The sequence below is a fragment of the Tinamus guttatus genome, unplaced genomic scaffold, assembly GCF_059628265.1.
Source record: "Tinamus guttatus ecotype Peru unplaced genomic scaffold, ASM5962826v1 Tinamus_guttatus_pri_ptg001150l, whole genome shotgun sequence".
NCBI classification, from domain to species: domain Eukaryota; kingdom Metazoa; phylum Chordata; class Aves; order Tinamiformes; family Tinamidae; genus Tinamus; species Tinamus guttatus.
Window position 1 is genome coordinate 3,042,049 of NW_028289684.1, and position 18,091 is coordinate 3,060,139.

Here is an 18,091-nt window from a genome sequence, read left to right on the forward strand (position 1 = left end):
TACTATGCATTGCTGGCCCTTCATCTCTCAACAGACTAAGTGGCAATGCAGTGCTCGAGAGTAATCAAAAGGGATTTAAGGTATTGGAATGGATGCTTAGGAACTCGAGTAGGCAAATCATCTTCTGCTCCATTCTCCCCACTGCTGACAGCAACATGTAAAACAGTAGGATACAGTCAATTAAAACATGACTCCATGTCTAGTGGCATCACCCAAACTTCCTCTTCTTTGGCAACAGAAAGCCTTGCATGGGACCAGGCACGTTGGCATTGGGTGGGATTCATCTTTCCCAAAGCAGGAAGAGGGTCCTTGGTCATGAGCTAGTGGGGCTCACTGATGGGGCTTTAAACCAGATTCCACAGGAGAGGGAGATATCATCAGGGATGCTGGTAATAAGGTACGGGATGATATGACATCTTCCTCAAGCCAAATTACCACCAGCCACAGCAAGGGATGCCTGGAGCCAGGAGAGGGAACACAGCTTAACAGAGAGCTGCGCCAGGCCCATACAGGTCAGTTAAAGCCACCCCTGCCTGAAAGGAAGGCACATTGGGAGCCCAACTCCAATGCCTCTATGCACACACACACAGCATAGGGAATAAATAAGGTGAACTGGTGATGTGTGTGTGGTTGTAGGGCTGTTATCTCATCGCAGTTACTGAGACATGGTGGGACAGCTCTCATGACTGCAATGTGGCCATGGATGGCTTTCTGCTTTTCAGGAGGGGCTGGCCAGGAAGGCGACGTGATGGAGTTGCTCTTTGTGTTGGAGACCAACTGGAATGTATGGAGCTCTGCCTAGGGGAGGACAAAGCGCAAGTTGAGGGTCTGTGTGGGAGGATTAAAGAGCAGCCAACAGGGGCTACACGGTGGTGGGTGTTTCCTATAGGCCAGCTGATTAGGGAGAGGAAGTGGATGAGGCCTTCTACAGGCAGCTGCAAATAGCCTCACGGTCACAGGCCCTGGTCCTTACACGAGACTTCAACTGCCCTGCTGTCTGCCAGGAAGACAACAGAGCTAGGATCAAAGAGTCCAGAGGGTTCCTGCAGAACATTGCAGATAACTTTTTGATGGAGGTGGTGGATGATCCGAGGAGGAGGGGGGCGCTGCTACACAGAGATGATCTGTTTGGAAATGCGAGGGTTGAGGGCAGTGTGCAGTGATCACAAGATGTTAGAATTCACAATACTGCGAGGAGGAACCTGGTCAAGAAGTAGGATTGCAACCCTGGCTTTCAAGAGAGCTAACTTTGACCTCTTCAGGACCTACTTGGAGGATTCCCCAGGGCAAGAGCCCTAGAAGGAAAAGGTTTCCAGGAGAGTTAGCTAATATTCAAGCACCACTTTCTCCAAGTTCAGAACCAGTGCATTCTTACAAGAAACAGTCAAGCAAAGGGGGCAGGAGACATGCATGGATGGGTAAGGAGCTCTTGAGAAAGCTTCAACAGAAGAACAAAGCCTACGTAACATGGAAGAAGGGAGAGAGTCACTCCAGTCACTCCAGTCTTCAAAAAGGGCAAGCAGGAGGACCCAGGAAACTACAGGCCAGACAGCCCCACCTCCATCCCTGGAAAGCAGCTGCTCTATCACCTGGAGGCCATCTGTAATCATGTCAAGGAAAAGAAGGTGATGAGGAGTAGTCAGCACAGATTCACCAAGGGGAAGTCATGTCAAGGAGGAATGACTAAAACCTGCACCCCCTGGAGCTGGACTAACCCAGGAGAAGTGCAGGAGCTGGCAGAGAGCAGCTCAAGTGAGTGCTGGAGAGGGTGAAAGAGCTGGAGCTGTCGCTCTGTGTTTTAGGAGGGTGCCTCTGGCACTGCGCAGAGGGTTGTTTGGAAGTGGATGAAGCACAGAGCCTTGGGAGATTCCTCCTCCACATGTTTGGGAGGAAATGTTGCTGGTGGGTGGCTAAGGAGATTGCAGCAAGTCTTCTGGGTGATGTGTTGAAGCGAGGGGCATGCAGCACGTGAGACGCCTCCCAGCCCAGGCTCTTGACCAGGCGGGAAAGGCAGAAGCGCGTTGCTGCAGGAGGCCTACAAACAGGGACATTCATGGAATGCAGAGGGAGAAAAGCAGAACTGCCTGGGTTTCATGGGGCAGCTGCTCCGCCTTCTATGCACAAAACCACCAAAGACGTCGTTGAGAGCATTGCTGCCACCTTGCAATGGCTCGAAGAGTCTCCATTTGAGTATCACTTCTGCTGCAAGTTTTCTGAAATCCTAAAGCTGCCCATGGAAGACTATGGACGGCCAGAAGGAAGGACAACCTGAGTAGGAAGGACACCTCGTCCTGGAGAATCAGAGAGGAGTCAGCCAAGGACAAAGCTCCCACTTATCACCCTGCCAGGATTGGCCAGGCTGTCAGAGCATGCAGCAGAAGGTGAAGAAGCTGCAGAGGAACATTCAGCTCATCTGTTCCCATCTGTACAAACAAACCCTGAGCAAGATGTGCAGAGCACACGGGAAGGTGGGCAGAAGCCCCTCACTTTCCCCTCATCACCCGCATCAAGACATTGTTCTCCAGTGCTGGAAAATGAACCTAAAGAGAGGACAGGGAGCACACGAGATCTCTTCCCCTCCACAGGGGGAAGCAGCCGCGTAGCCCCGGCTCTTGAGGCTCTGCAAAGCCGTCCTCACGGGTACAGCAAGTGTCTTGGCAAATTCCTCTGGTAGCAGCCAGGGATGCACCTCCTGTCCTCAAAATCCCATCAGAAAAAAAAAAAAAAAAAAGGTGGGGGCAGAGTGAGCGGGTAGAAACAAACTCCAGCAAAAACTGCACAAGTGGCCCAGATCCCAGAGCTTTGGCTCTGGGCACTGGCCTAAGAGAAATGTGTGTAGCAATGGGACATTCTGTCAATTGCAACGGGAAAAGTGTAAAATTGCATCAGGGCTGCAGATAAGGCAAAAAAAAAAAAAAAAAAAAAACAAACAAGAGTTGCAGCTCTCTGCAGTGGGACAAGGATGACACATGTTCCTGCAGCATCTGGATCAACAGCAGCAGCAGATCCGACAGGACTCATGTGAAATCCGAGCAGCTCTCCCCATGTATTCCTAACTCACTAAAATGTCACATGTGAAAGAGCTTCTTTGAGCAAGAGTCATCAAGAATCTGGAGAGACAATAAGGCCACACGTTGCCAAACTGTGTGAAACAGCTCTCCCATGGCACTACCAAATCTGGAAAGATGAACTCATGAACTCATTTGTGATGCACTAGCAGCAGAGACACGAATGCCGAGGCTCAGCTGCGAAAGCGCCGAAGAGCCCCACGGCCAGAGTGATACACAGATGTGAAGCAAGCGAACAGCCTCCTACGAAAGATAAGGCAAAGTAATCACCCAGAGCCTGAGGGGAAAAGGCAAGAGAAAATTAACCAAAATGTTGCAAAGAAATCAGAAACTCAAAGCAAAAGTAATAAACAAGATGCAAAGGGAGGTCTGCGTGCCCAGCAGAGAGATGATGAGAGACCACACTCTGCCTCGGTGCTGTGGGCACTGCCGCAGGAGAGCAGGGACCCCACGCTGCCTCTGCATCAGCTGCATTCGCCATTGGTCCTTTGACACTGCTTTTTTTCCTGCATCCCGTAGTTCCTTCTTTTCTACATTAAAACACATTATCCAGCAGATCAGCCCAAAGGAGTCCTCCCTCCATCTTCTCCACCTAAGTTCAGTGGGGATCAAAAAGTGCCCACTTGACTGAAGCCCTAAACTTGGAGGGCAGATGGAGACACTTCTGCACGTTGCCAACGTATCTGTGCTCATGTTCATCTCATGATGCCGTTGGCATCTTTGACTTTGCCAGATTAGAGGCAACGATTCCCCTTATCTGGTGTCACGGTTTCCTAATTAAAGACAAAGCTAAGTAAATTTTTTAGAAATGACTGCGTGCAGTCATGAAATGAAATGACTGCATGCACTTCATTCCAAGTATGCAAAACCCATTCTGGACTTGCTGAAGCCAAGGCTCTCTCTCCCCTTGCCTCCTTTGGTGCTGGGATTGCGAGCAGAGGTGGAGTGCCCAACACCAGGTTTATCTGGCTTGATGGGCCAGGTTTTATAGACCAGAAGTGATTTACTTAGGGGATTTACCCTCTTCTTCCCCTGCCCGCCCCGCTCCCTGATCCTGGTCTCAGAAAAAGGGTATTGGGGTCCCATCAAACCCTGATTGCTTTGGCTCTAGCAGCAGTTCAGTGGCAGCTGAAGAATTAAATTATGCCATGAGAGTTTGGCCGTGTGTCAGGAGGCCATTTTGCTTTCAGCAGAGGATCTCTAGGCTGTGTGCCTGGTCCTGTGCTGCTCACGGCAGCATCAGGGAGGCCGGTGCGCGGGGCAGGAGCTGCTCCACGGGGCAGTGCAGCCCCATGGCGCGGGGGACGGGGACGCTGCGCCCTGGGCACCTGTGCAGAGCAGGGCCGTCGTTTCCCACCTTTGGAAGCAGCTTGGGAAACAACCAAATACAGGGATGGGAAGTGGGTTTGTTTGGGCTTTCCCAGCACATGAGTAACCTCCCAAGAGCTGAGTGCTTAGCTCCAGGTTAGGGGATGAAGTGCAGCGCGGGCAGCAGGACACGTAGCCCCTCTTCCCCTGCACACCTCAGCCCCAGCCCCGCGCGCTCCTGCCAGCGGCCCGTGTGCTCGCGGTGCGCTCCATGAGCCGCCACGCCGGCCTCTTGTGCAAGCGCTGCGGCCTCCAGGGCCTCCGCTCCAAGGAGCCCCCTCTCCATTGAAGCCATTGATGAAAAGCCCCATGTCCCTGTCTGCTTGGAAGTCCATGGGAAGCCGTTGCTGTCCTTGAACAGCGCAGGGAGACGAGCTGCCCTCCCCAAGCAGAGACCCACAAGGGGCCGCAGCGTCTGCTGCAAGGGGCACTGTGGAGCTGCTGGAGCAGCACAGCCAAGTGTGCGGCCAAACGCTCCCGTCTGCCGGCCAAGGCAGGCGCCCTCGCACAGCCCCTCTCTGCACGAGCTCCGGGACATGGCCTGGTACCAGCTGCGCCACCAGGGCCAGGCCAAGCCTGGGACGGAGCTGCTACTTGTTCCTTGCCATCCACTTCACTTGGGTGATTTTGGTGAGCTGGCAGTCGAAAGCAAAGCACATGTAAATGCTTTTTGTTGGCCTTAACAATTTACCTGTAAAGTTCCTGATTCCTTGCACTTAAAAGAGACAGGTTATTAACCACAAAAGCAGCATTTCTATCCAAAACACTACCAGGGTCTTATGCAGCCCGGAGTGCCGGGAGATGCTGCAGCACTAACCCACTCCTAGCGTCCAAAGCAGAGCTGGGATGGGTCCGGTGTTGCCTTAAACTGCAGCTGTCCCATTTGGAGAAGAAGGTGGAGATATTTAGAATGTTCACCAAAACACAGAGCTGGTGAAAGTTAAGAAATGATGTATAATGTGCTGTTTTGGGTGCAGGAAAGAGTCTTGTGGGAGATTGAAGGGGGATGATCCAGTGCAGGAGAGATGATAAGGTGTTACTGGATTGAGTGCAGGTAAGGGCCTCTGAGAAGATTAGAGCGCTGGAGCCTCTCTCATACGAGGGAAAGCTGAGTGAAAAGAGGATGGAGGAGAGTCTTATCAATGTGTTTAAGCATCCAATGGGAGGCTGTGGTAAGGTCCGTGCTGCATTATTTTCTCCTTCTTCCCATTTTCTTCTTCCCCTTTGGGCTATTGTGAAGGGAAGTCCTAGAGGTACCTTTCTGCTGGCCCTCCCCTGCCCCTGGTGTCTGAAATCCTGGCCCTCCACACACACACGTGCAGTGGGGATGCTTTCTGTGCCTAAGCTCGCTGGGAAGGAACACGCAACAATTAAACAATGATATAGGAATAGATATATTTATATATAAACAACAACAACAACAATAACAATAACAATAAAAAGAATAACAATAACAACACTATCAATAAAAGTAACACAAACAATATCAACAGCAATATAAACCATATCAATAATAAAAAAATACTACTCTAACACACTACAGAGGAAAATCTACACAACTATCTAAGGTCGGAGTCCTCGGGCCGGGCGCTTCCTGGCAGCAGTCAGAGTGAAGGGCACCTTGGTCTGCAAGGGAAAAGGAGGCGTGAGCAGGGCTGAGGAGCAGCTCGGGGGCTCCCGTGGAGCAGAGGCTCCTTGGCGGCTGTGCAGGCTCTTTGGCAGCAGCGCTGCCATCATTGGTGCCTTGGCAGAGGCTTGGCGTGGCCAGCGCAGCCCAGAGGCCGGCAGAGGGGCTGAGGCAGCAGGTGCCCAGGCCTTGGGCGCTCCTGCGCCCTGTGCAGCTCTGCCCCGGCGCCGCGGCCCGCCAGAGCGCCCGCACTCCTGGGCCAGGCTCCCACGCGGCTGCTCCCCAAAGGCAGCGCGGAGCAGCGCCAAGGGGCCGGGCACAGCCCCAGCTCTGCTCGTGCAGCTGCCAGCAGGGGCCATACCTGGAGGCTGCAGCCGGAGCTCTCCCACTCCATGGGCTCTTCTGGGCTGGAGCCACCCAGGCCATTGGTGTCCATCCCCTGAAAGAGCAGGAGACCTTGGTGGGAAGCGAGCACGGGGAAGAGGAAGGACAAGCACGTCTAGCATTTGCGGTTCTATACCTGACTGCTGCCATAATTTAGCCATTCCATGGGCTCAGGACTGTTGGATGCAGCTCCCCCATCCGCGCAGGGAGTCTGCAAAAGAGCAGGAGGCGTTTGCAGGGCAGGTCCCAGAGCCAGGGAGCTCTGGCCCCAGAGCCCCTCTTCCTGCAGTGGGAAGTGGGACATTGGGAAGGGGCCGGGCCCAACCCCAGCTCTCCTCATAGAGCCTGCAACAGGGCAATACCTGGAGGCTGTAGCACGAGCTTTCCCAATCCATTGCTTCTACACCTTGGATGCAGCCATTCATGAACTGGGTGCCGAGAGTCTGGAAGAGAACAGGAGACTTTGCGGGGGACGGTGATGGTGTCAGCGCTGGCTCTGTGCGTGGGGCGTCGTGTCCCCTGCGTGCGCGGGGCAGGCGGTGCACAGAGCCAGGGCGCCAGGCTCAGGCAGCAGCCCCCGAGGCCTTTGCCGCTGCTGGCCCTGGCGCAGCTCTGCCCCAGCACCCAGGCCTGCCAGAGCTCCCTGGCACCTCTGCCACCAGCCCTGCGGCTGCTCTCGCAGAGCCAAGCGCCAGCCGTCCCCGCGCAGGCACAGTACCTGTCCACTGCACCACGAGCTCTCCCACTCCATATCTTCAACTTGATATTTAGCCATTTTTTTCGTCCCTTAGTTCTGGAAGAGAAAAGGACTCGCTGTCATTTGCATCCCTGAGAGCAGGGGTCTCTGTCCCTGGAGCCTCTTGGCGTCTCCGTGCACGGGAGCGGTGGGGCCCGGAGCAGGCAGTGCTGGGCCTGCCCGCAGCAGCCTCCTTGCCAACGGCAGCCCCTTTGGCAGCTGGGGAGCCCAGTGGCAAGTGGAGGAGAGAGAAGGGCCATGTGAGAGGTGTGAGTGCCAAGGGGCGCACGGCGGCTTTGGGGCCTCCCCTGGAGGCATCGCGCAGGCTGCCCTGCAGCCTCGCAGCTCCCCTGCATCTTGTGGGCACCACGGGTGGCCCCCGGTGCTGCGCGGCCCTGCTGCTCACCTGGCCTTGCGTCTGCGTGGCCAGCGCTGGGGCCACTGCTCCACGGAGCCCTGGGAAGCATCGGTGTTCCCGTGGCGATAACTGCCCCTCTGGGATGTTCCACTGCTCCGTGGGGGGAGGAGGGCAGCGGCAGGGCCAGGGGGGCCGCTGAGAGGAAGGGTCTGCGTGTGCTGGACTCCCCTGGCACTGCTGAGCCTGGCGGCAGGGAGCAGTGCGTGGCCTTGGGCTTGCTGGCTGCCAAGGAGGGCTCCTCACGCAGCCCCATGGTGCTGCTGGCGCCTGCCTGCCCAGAGGCCGGGCTGCACTTGGGGCTCTGCTGCGACCCCTGCAAGCAGCCTTGACCGCCTTCATCTTTCCTCCCTGCTCCCCTCCTGCCTTTACAGCCCCATGGACTCCAGAAAGTTTTGTTTTCCATGGTGGAGACGTGTTCCTCGGTGGCACAATGAGTGCGAAGGGCAGTTGTGCCCTGGGGTCAGGTGTGCACGTCCTCAGCAGAGCCCTTGTGAGTTGCTGGTGGCCTGGGAGCCCCTGGTGCTGCTGGGCTCCTTCTCTTGCCCTGCCGCGCACCTTGCAGGCGCCATGTGCTGTGGCTGAGAGCAGCCTTGGTGCGGCTCCTGCACTGCTGCCCCTGCCACGGCTTCCTGGGGCTGCAGAGGGCAGAGCAGCCACAAATGTGCCCTGAGCAGCAGCAGGGACCTGCAGCTGCTGCAGCTCTGCCCAGCACTGGGCTACAATGGTCACTTGCTTAAGGACATGAATTCCCAACCCTTGTGTAAGGACAGGAAAGCCAAGGGCAGATGGAGCAGGAGATCTCCGCAGTCCTGTTGAGTGTTGCCCTCGCACAGAGGAGGCCGGTCAGAGGCCGGTCAGGCTGCTCTCCTGGATGCTGCACTAGCCCCGTCTCTGCAGTGCTTTCTTCTGACCTGTTTTGTAAGGCTCTTGCCTTGGCATGACGGTGTTGTCCCAAGGCCTTCTTCAGGGTCTCCCAGGCATCACCAACAAAGGGATTTTTTGTTGTTTACATTGTTGTTACTATTGCTGCTCATATTTTTGTCATTTATTTTAATGATATTGTTATTTTTATTGTTGTTAATGTTGATTATTCTGTTACTGTTGAGGTTTAAATATATATTCCCATATCATTTTTTTGTGTTGCGTGTTCCTTCCCAGTGAATTCAGGCACAAAAAGCATCCCCACTGCAGATGTGTGTGGAGGACCAGGATTTCAGACACCAGGGGCAGGTGAGGGCCAGCGAAAAGGTCTCTCTAGGACTTTGCTTCACACGTGAACCTGGGGATTCCCCATTCCCTATTCCTTCTTTTTTCTTTTACATATTCCTTGTCTTTTTTCTTTTCCTTTTCTTTTTTCTTTCTTGTTCTTTACTGTTATATTTGCTTTGACTTTTCTTTTTGTTTTTGCTTTTTGCCTTTTTGTTTTTCTTTTTTTTCCGTTTTTCTTCTTTCTCATGTTCCTTTTCTTATTTTTCTTTTTATTCTTTCTTTTCTCTTTTTTTCTCATTGCTTGTCTTTTTTTTCTTATTCTTTTCCTTTTTTTCTTCTTTTTTGTTTTCTTTTTTTGCTGCCTTTCTTTTCATTTTTGTTTGTTCTTTTCTTTCTCTTTCCATTTCTTTCTTTTTAATTTATTAATATTCTGTTTTTTTTTTCCTTCTGTGTTTTTTGTTTATTCCTCCAAGGTTGGTTCTATGAAAGCAAATTGTGGCAAAAAAAAACAGTTTGTGGCATTGTATAACATTCATCCGGAGAGCCATGCTGGGCTACACACCATGGTCCTTTTATCCCCCTAAAGCGCATTCCCAAATGGTAATTACTGTCTGGTCCTTCATCTCATTTAAAGGAAGGATTTGCCCACCCTGCATGGCAACAGTATTCCAGCTTTGATCCCTTGGGCCAGCATATCTTTTGGATTCCCTTAAAGCCCCTGCTTAATATGATCATGCTTGTATGATTTCCACTGCTCACATCCTTCCATTCTACTGTTGTGCCATCAGACACAAATTCAGCAATCACTTTGACCAGCTTCTGTCCTTATCCCACTCCCCATTACACTGTAGGTCTTATTAAGCTGAACAATGTGGCAGTTCCTTCTTTTGGAACCTCATTGCTTTCCTAGGTCTCTAGTTTCAAGTCTTGCTCAATATCATATGCAAGGGGTCCCTTGGAGACTTGCAGTAATATCCATGTTGGGCTTTTATCCTTGTGTAATGAACCCGTGGTTCAATATCCTCTACCTTTACTGCAGTGTGAGCTGTCAAGAGTACTTGAAAAGGTCTTTTCCACTTCTCCTTCAGCTTCTCTGAACTCCCAGCTTTTACGTAGATGAAATCTCCTGGTTGAGAAAGATGTCCCAGATTATTGAGAGCAAGGGGTCCTGCCAAGACAGTGTGCCACCAAAGATTTGCCAGAGTCTTTCCAAAAGAAATTAAGGGCTACTGCAAGTCTGCAATGCCTTTTATATGCATTTCTCCTGGCAGTTTGGGTACTTCGTGGGATTTCCCTACCAGGGGGATAATATGACTAATTTTGCCATTTTATTTCTCAGATTCTTGTAATAAAATGAGGTCCTTGACAGGATGTATCCTTGGGGTACCTTTCTGGTTGCTGATGATATTGTTCATACTGTTGTTGATACGTTGTTGTTAATATTGCTATTTTTATTCTTGTTATTGTTTATGATATTGTAATGATGTATAATGTGCTGTTTCTTAATGTGCTACAGTCTATACTGCTAAGGCTTGTTCTCACCAAATATGGAGCCCAGAGAGAAGAGAGGAAATGTGGAGAGAGGAGTGCTTTCCCCTTTTGGAAGACGATTGGGCTAGAGGTTATTTAGGCAAGCTAGACACCCCCAAATATATAGGCCCTGATGGGATTCACCCACGGTGCTGAGGGAAGTTGTGAGCATTCTTGCTAAGCCACTCTCTGTCATCTTAAAAAGGTCCTGGAGAAGAGGAGAGGTGCCAGAGGACGGGAAGAAAGCCAACATCACTCCAGTCTTCAAAAAGGGAAAGCAGGAGGACCCAGGAAACTGCAGGCCAGACAGCCCCACCTCCATCCCTGGAAAGCAGCTGCTCTATCACCTGGAGACCATCTGTAATCATGTCAAGGAAAAGAAGGTGATGAGGAGTAGTCAGCACAGATTCACCAAGGGGAAATCATGTTTAAGCCACCTGCTAGGCTTCTACGATGGGACATCTGGCTGGCTGGATGAGGGGAGAGCAGTGGATGCTGTCTCCCTTGACTTCAGCAAGGCTTTTGACACCGTCTCCCTTTACATCCGCATATAGAAGCTCAGGAAGTATGGGTTAGGTGAGTGGATAGTGGATACATGAAGAACTGTCTGGATGGAAGAGTCTAGAAGGTTTTGATAAATGATGCCAAGTTGAGTTGGAGGCCTGTGGCCAATAGCGTGCCACAGGGGTCAGTCCTGGGTCCACTGCTATTCAACTTATTCTGCAGTGACTTGGATGAGGGGACAGAATGCCCCCTCAGCAAGTTTGTGGATGGTACAAAACTGCATGGAGTGTTCAACACACCAGAGCATGTGCTGCCATTGAGAGGGACCTGGAGACTCTGGGGATTTGGGCAAAGAGGAACCTCATGAGGTTCAACAAGGGCAAGTGCAGGGTCCTGCACCTGGGGAGGAATAACCACAGGCACTAGTACAGATTAAGGATTAACATGATAGAAAGCAGCTCTGTGGAAAATAATTTAAGCATGAGGCAGCTTAATGTGCCCTCGTGGTCAAGATCCCAATGAGATCCTTTCCTGCATTCGGAGGCATGTTGCCAATGGGGTAAGGGAACACTGGAACATGCAGCACAGAGAGGTTGTTGGGTCACCTTCTTTGGAGATATTAAGAAGCCACCTGGAAGTGATGCTATGCCATGTGCTGTAGATATCCCTGCTTGTGCAGAGAGAGTTGCACTGGATGATCTCTAGAGATCCCTTCCAACCTCAGTCGTTCTGTGATTCTGTGAACGACTGGAGTAGTTGCTGCTGCCTGGTGTGATGAACTCTGTATCACAAGAACAACAAAAGTACACTAGGACATAAAAGCAGCACTTGGAAATAAACTCATTATTCTCTGTGGGGCAACCTTTTCCCATAGTTTTCTTGCTGCCTGTTAGTTCTCAGCACTAGTATCAGAAGCCGAGCTGGCCGTGGAGCCACACATCTCCTCAGGACACCCTCCAGCAGCCGCCCAGCCAACACCATCTCTCCTGGCTTCGGCAGTGCCAGCTCATCCAGCATTAGCGTTACACGCCTGTGTCTCCACTGGGCTCCTCTTGGGGAAGGGGGTTTGGTGGAGTAATGAGTCTGGAAAACTGATGGTCAATGGATGGGCAGGTGTTTTGCATTGCTCCCTGGCCTCGGTTTAGGTTGCTTTTCCAACACTGGGGTATAAAGTCTTGGTGTGTGTGTTGAAGGATAGCGTGGTGACTTCTGAATGCCTTCCAGTGTGCTCTGAGCATCATGCTCAGAGGCTAGGAGGACAGACAGGAAGAGATGATTCAGCAGTTCCTCTTCAAATGGGGCTTCTGAAAGAATGAGCATTTTAGGAAGCCTGAGTTGTCAGAGCATTGCTTTTTGGGGACTTTTCTCTCATTTGTTAGCAGGAATTTTCTTTCCATCTTGCCTTTGAAAGCCATGTCCCAGATAGCTCTAATCCTCATCTTTTAGGATGTGTCATTTTGCAACCTGCTCCCACAGTTTAATCCTAAAGCAGCAGATTCCTAAAGCAGAGGTTGACTGCACTGATCTGCTACTGACTCCACTCACTCACTCCATGGGGCTTTCTTTGGAACCCTCCTTGGGATGTATTTCTTTGTCTACCTTATGCTGCTGCTTTTTCAGAATTTCAGGAACATTATGGACATGAGTTTTAGCACACACTTCTAATTCCAAATGAATTTTCTTCAAATGGTTAGGAGTTTCCCTGGGAGGGGGAGGCTGGGAGAGCGCTGTCTGCAGCCGCCCCGTGCGCGTGCAGTGCGCAGGGCTGCTGTGCTGCTGTCCCTTTAGGGGCAGGAGGAGCCCAGCGCTCGCTGAGGGCATTGCGAGCTGCTCTTCGAGGCTGTGCGGCGCTGCCGCAGCAGCGGGTGCGTGGCCAGGCGGCGCAGCGTGGAGCACGGCTCCGCGCTGGCTGCTGGGAGCCAAGGCCCCCGGCGCTGGGCAGGGCCGCGCGCGCAGGGGAGCAGCTCCCGCGGGGCCAGCGCTCCTCCTGGCAAGGCAGCCTGCGCGGGAGCGCCACGAGCGCCGCCTCCTTGCTGCCCTCATCTCGCCATGGGGCGTCTGCAACCTGCGCCACTGCAGCCAGCACAGGCAGCACCTGGCCATGCTCAGGAGAGAGCTCGACAAGACACGTGGGCCGCAACAAGGAGCTAAAGGTCAGGGTTCACAGGACACTTGGTGCTGCAGAGGGCTGGGGCTTCCCTTGTTTGCTCCCAGCAAGGCAGGACCTGGAGAAGCGGGGAAGGCTGCGCTGGCGGGACAGCCCTTGTGGCCTGGAAATGAGTGTGTCAGTCCATGCTGAGCTAATGCAGGGTGCAGGACTAAGGGAAGGGTGGGAAAGTCATCCCCAAGAGCCCTCTGGGAGTGCTGAGGGAAGCCCTTCTCTCCTAGTGTCCCCTTTCCTCCTTCCCCCAACTGGTTAAAGACCTCTTGAAAAGCATGACAATGCGGGGAGCTCCACGAACAAAGACTTCTTGTTTATCCTCTCCAAGATGTGCAGAGCACACGGGAAGGGGGGCAGAAGCCCCTCACTTTCCCCTCATCACCCGCATCAAGACATTGTTCTCCAGTGCTGGAAAATGAACCTAAAGAGAGGACAGGGAGCACACGAGATCTCTTCCCCTCCACAGGGGGAAGCAGCCGCGTAGCCCCAGCTCTTGAGGCTCTGCAAAGCCGTCCTCACAGGTACAGCAAGTGTCTTGGCAAATTCCTCTGGTAGCCTCCAGGGATGCACCTCCTGTCCTCAAAATCCCATCAGAAAAAAAAAAAAAAAAAAAAAAGGTGGGGGCAGAATGAGCAGGTAGAAACAAACTCAAGCAAAAACTGTATAATGGCCCAGATCCCAGAGCTTTGGCTCTGGGCACTGGCCTAAGAGAAATGTGTGTAGCAATGGGACATTCTGTCAATTGCAACGGGAAAACTATAAAATTGCATCAAGGCTGCAGAAAAGGAAAAAAAAAAAAAAAAAAAAAACAAGAGTTGCAGCTCTCTGCTGTGGGACAAGGATGCCACATGTTCCTGCAGCATCTGGATCAACAGCAGCAGCAGATCCGACAGGACTCATGTGAAATCCGAGCAGCTCTCCCCATGTATTCCTAACTCACAAAAAATGTCACATGTGAAAGAGCTTCTTTGAGCAAGAGTCATCAAGAATCTGGAGACATAATAAGGCCACATGTTGCCAAACTGTGTGAAACAGCTCTCCCATGGCACTACCAAATCTGGAAAGATGAACTCATTTGTGATGCACTAGCAGCAGAGACACGAATGCCGGGGCTCAGCTGCGAAAGCGCCGAAGAGCCCCACGGCCAGAGTGATACACAGATGTGAAGCAAGCGAACAGCCTCCTACGAAAGATAAGGCAAAATAATCACCCAGAGCCTGAGGGGAAAAGGCAAGAGAAAATTAACCAAAATGTTGCAAAGAAATCAGAAACTCAAAGCAAACGTAATAAACAAGATGCAAAGGGAGGTCTGCGTGCCCAGCAGAGAGATGCTGAGAGACCACACTCTGCCTGGGTGCTGTGGGCACTGCCGCAGGAGAACAGGGACCCCACGCTGCCTCTTAATCAGCTGCATTCGCCATTGGCCCTTTGACACTGCTTTTTTTCCTGCATCCCATAGTTCCTTCTCTTGTGCATTAAAACGCTTTATCCAGCAGATCAGCCCAAAGGAGTCCTCCCTCCATCTTCTCCACCTAAGTTCAGTGGGGACCAAAAAGTGCCCACTTGACTGAAGCCCTAAACTTGGAGGGCAGATGGAGACACTTCTGCACGTTGCCAACGTATCTGTGCTCATGTTCATCTCATGATGCCGTTGGCATCTTTGACTTTGCCAGATTAGAGGCAACGATTCCCCTTATCTGGTGTCACGGTTTCCTAATTAAAGACAAAGCTAAGTAAATTTTTTAGAAATGACTGCGTGCAGTCATGAAATGAAATGACTGCATGCACTTCATTCCAAGTATGCAAAACCCATTCTGGACTTGCTGAAGCCAAGGCTCTCTCTCCCCTTGCCTCCTTTGGTGCTGGGATTGCGAGCAGAGGTGGAGTGCCCAACACCAGGTTTATCTGGCTTGATGGGCCAGGTTTTATAGACCAGAAGTGATTTACTTAGGGGATTTACCCTCTTCTTCCCCTGCCCGCCCCGCTCCCTGATCCTGGTCTCAGAAAAAGGGTATTGGGGTCCCATCAAACCCTGATTGCCTTGGCTCTAGCAGCAGTTCAGTGGCAGCTGAAGAATTAAATTATGCCATGAGAGTTTGGCCGTGTGTCAGGAGGCCATTTTGCTTTCAGCAGAGGATCTCTAGGCTGTGTGCCTGGTCCTGTGCTGCTCACGGCAGCATCGGGGAGGCCGGTGCGCGGGGCAGGAGCTGCTCCACGGGGCAGTGCATCCCCATGGCGCGGGGGACGGGGACGCTGCGCCCTGGGCACCTGTGCAGAGCAGGGCCGTCGTTTCCCACCTTTGGAAGCAGCTTGGGAAACAACCAAATACAGGGATGGGAAGTGGGTTTGTTTGGGCTTTCCCAGCACATGAGTAACCTCCCAAGAGCTGAGTGCTTAGCTCCAGGTTAGGGGATGAAGTGCAGCGCGGGCAGCAGGACACGTAGCCCCTCTTCCCCTGCACACCTCAGCCCCAGCCCCGCGCGCTCCTGCCAGCGGCCCGTGTGCTCGCGGTGCGCTCCATGAGCCGCCACGCCGGCCTCTTGTGCAAGCGCTGCGGCCTCCAGGGCCTCCGCTCCAAGGAGCCCCCTCTCCATTGAAGCCATTGATGAAAAGCCCCATGTCCCTGTCTGCTTGGAAGTCCATGGGAAGCCGTTGCTGTCCTTGAACAGCGCAGGGAGACGAGCTGCCCTCCCCAAGCAGAGACCCACAAGGGGCCGCAGCGTCTGCTGCAAGGGGCACTGTGGAGCTGCTGGAGCAGCACAGCCAAGTGTGCGGCCAAACGCTCCCGTCTGCCGGCCAAGGCAGGCGCCCTCGCACAGCCCCTCTCTGCACGAGCTCCGGGACATGGCCTGGTACCAGCTGCGCCACCAGGGCCAGGCCAAGCCTGGGACGGAGCTGCTACTTGTTCCTTGCCATCCACTTCACTTGGGTGATTTTGGTGAGCTGGCAGTCGAAAGCAAAGCACATGTAAATGCTTTTTGTTGGCCTTAACAATTTACCTGTAAAGTTCCTGATTCCTTGCACTTAAAAGAGACAGGTTATTAACCACAAAAGCAGCATTTCTATCCAAAACACTACCAGGGTCTTATGCAGCCCGGAGTGCCGGGAGATGCTGCAGCACTAACCCACTCCTAGCGTCCAAAGCAGAGCTGGGATGGGTCCGGTGTTGCCTTAAACTGCAGCTGTCCCATTTGGAGAAGAAGGTGGAGATATTTAGAATGTTCACCAAAACACAGAGCTGGTGAAAGTTAAGAAATGATGTATAATGTGCTGTTTTGGGTGCAGGAAAGAGTCTTGTGGGAGATTGAAGGGGGATGATCCAGTGCAGGAGAGATGATAGGGTGTTACTGGATTGAGTGCAGGTAAGGGCCTCTGAGAAGATTAGAGCGCTGGAGCCTCTCTCATACGAGGGAAAGCTGAGTGAAAAGAGGATGGAGGAGAGTCTTATCAATGTGTTTAAGCATCCAATGGGAGGCTGTGGTAAGGTCCGTGCTGCATTATTTTCTCCTTCTTCCCATTTTCTTCTTCCCCTTTGGGCTATTGTGAAGGGAAGTCCTAGAGGTACCTTTCTGCTGGCCCTCCCCTGCCCCTGGTGTCTGAAATCCTGGCCCTCCACACACACACGTGCAGTGGGGATGCTTTCTGTGCCTAAGCTCGCTGGGAAGGAACACGCAACAATTAAACAATGATACAGGAATAGATATATTTATATATAAACAACAACAACAACAATAACAATAACAATAACAATAAAAAGAATAACAATAACAACACTATCAATAAAAGTAACACAAACAATATCAACAGCAATATAAACCATATCAATAATAAAAAAATACTACTCTAACACACTACAGAGGAAAATCTACACAACTATCTAAGGTCGGAGTCCTCGGGCCGGGCGCTTCCTGGCAGCAGTCAGAGTGAAGGGCACCTTGGTCTGCAAGGGAAAAGGAGGCGTGAGCAGGGCCGAGGAGCAGCTCGGGGGCTCCCGTGGAGCAGAGGCTCCTTGGCGGCTGTGCGGGCTCTTTGGCAGCAGCGCTGCCATCATTGGTGCCTTGGCAGAGGCTTGGCGTGGCCAGCGCAGCCCAGAGGCCGGCAGAGGGGCTGAGGCAGCAGGTGCCCAGGCCTTGGGCGCTCCTGCGCCCTGTGCAGCTCTGCCCCGGCGCCGCGGCCCGCCAGAGCGCCCGCACTCCTGGGCCAGGCTCCCACGCGGCTGCTCCCCAAAGGCAGCGCGGAGCAGCGCCAAGGGGCCGGGCACAGCCCCAGCTCTGCCCGTGCAGCTGCCAGCAGGGGCCATACCTGGGGGCTGCAGCCAGAGCTCTCCCATTCCATGGGCTCTTCTGGGCTGGAGCCACCCAGGCCATTGGTGTCCATCCCCTGAAAGAGCAGGAGACCTTGGTGGGAAGCGAGCACGGGGAAGAGGAAGGACAAGCACGTCTAGCATTTGCGGTTCTATACCTGACTGCTGCCATAATTTAGCCATTCCATGGGCTCAGGACTGTTGGATGCAGCTCCCCCATCCGCGCAGGGAGTCTGCAAAAGAGCAGGAGGCGTTTGCAGGGCAGGTCCCAGAGCCAGGGAGCTCTGGCCCCAGAGCCCCTCTTCCTGCAGTGGGAAGTGGGACATTGGGAAGGGGCCGGGCCCAACCCCAGCTCTCCTCATAGAGCCTGCAACAGGGCAATACCTGGAGGCTGTAGCACGAGCTTTCCCAATCCATTGCTTCTACACCTTGGATGCAGCCATTCATGAACTGGGTGCCGAGAGTCTGGAAGAGAACAGGAGACTTTGCGGGGGACGGTGATGGTGTCAGCGCTGGCTCTGTGCGTGGGGCGTCGTGTCCCCTGCGTGCGCGGGGCAGGCGGTGCACAGAGCCAGGGCGCCAGGCTCAGGCAGCAGCCCCCGAGGCCTTTGCCGCTCCTGGCCCTGGCGCAGCTCTGCCCCAGCACCCAGGCCTGCCAGAGCTCCCTGGCACCTCTGCCACCAGCCCTGCGGCTGCTCTCGCAGAGCCAAGCGCCAGCCGTCCCCGCGCAGGCACAGTACCTGTCCACTGCACCACGAGCTCTCCCACTCCATATCTTCAACT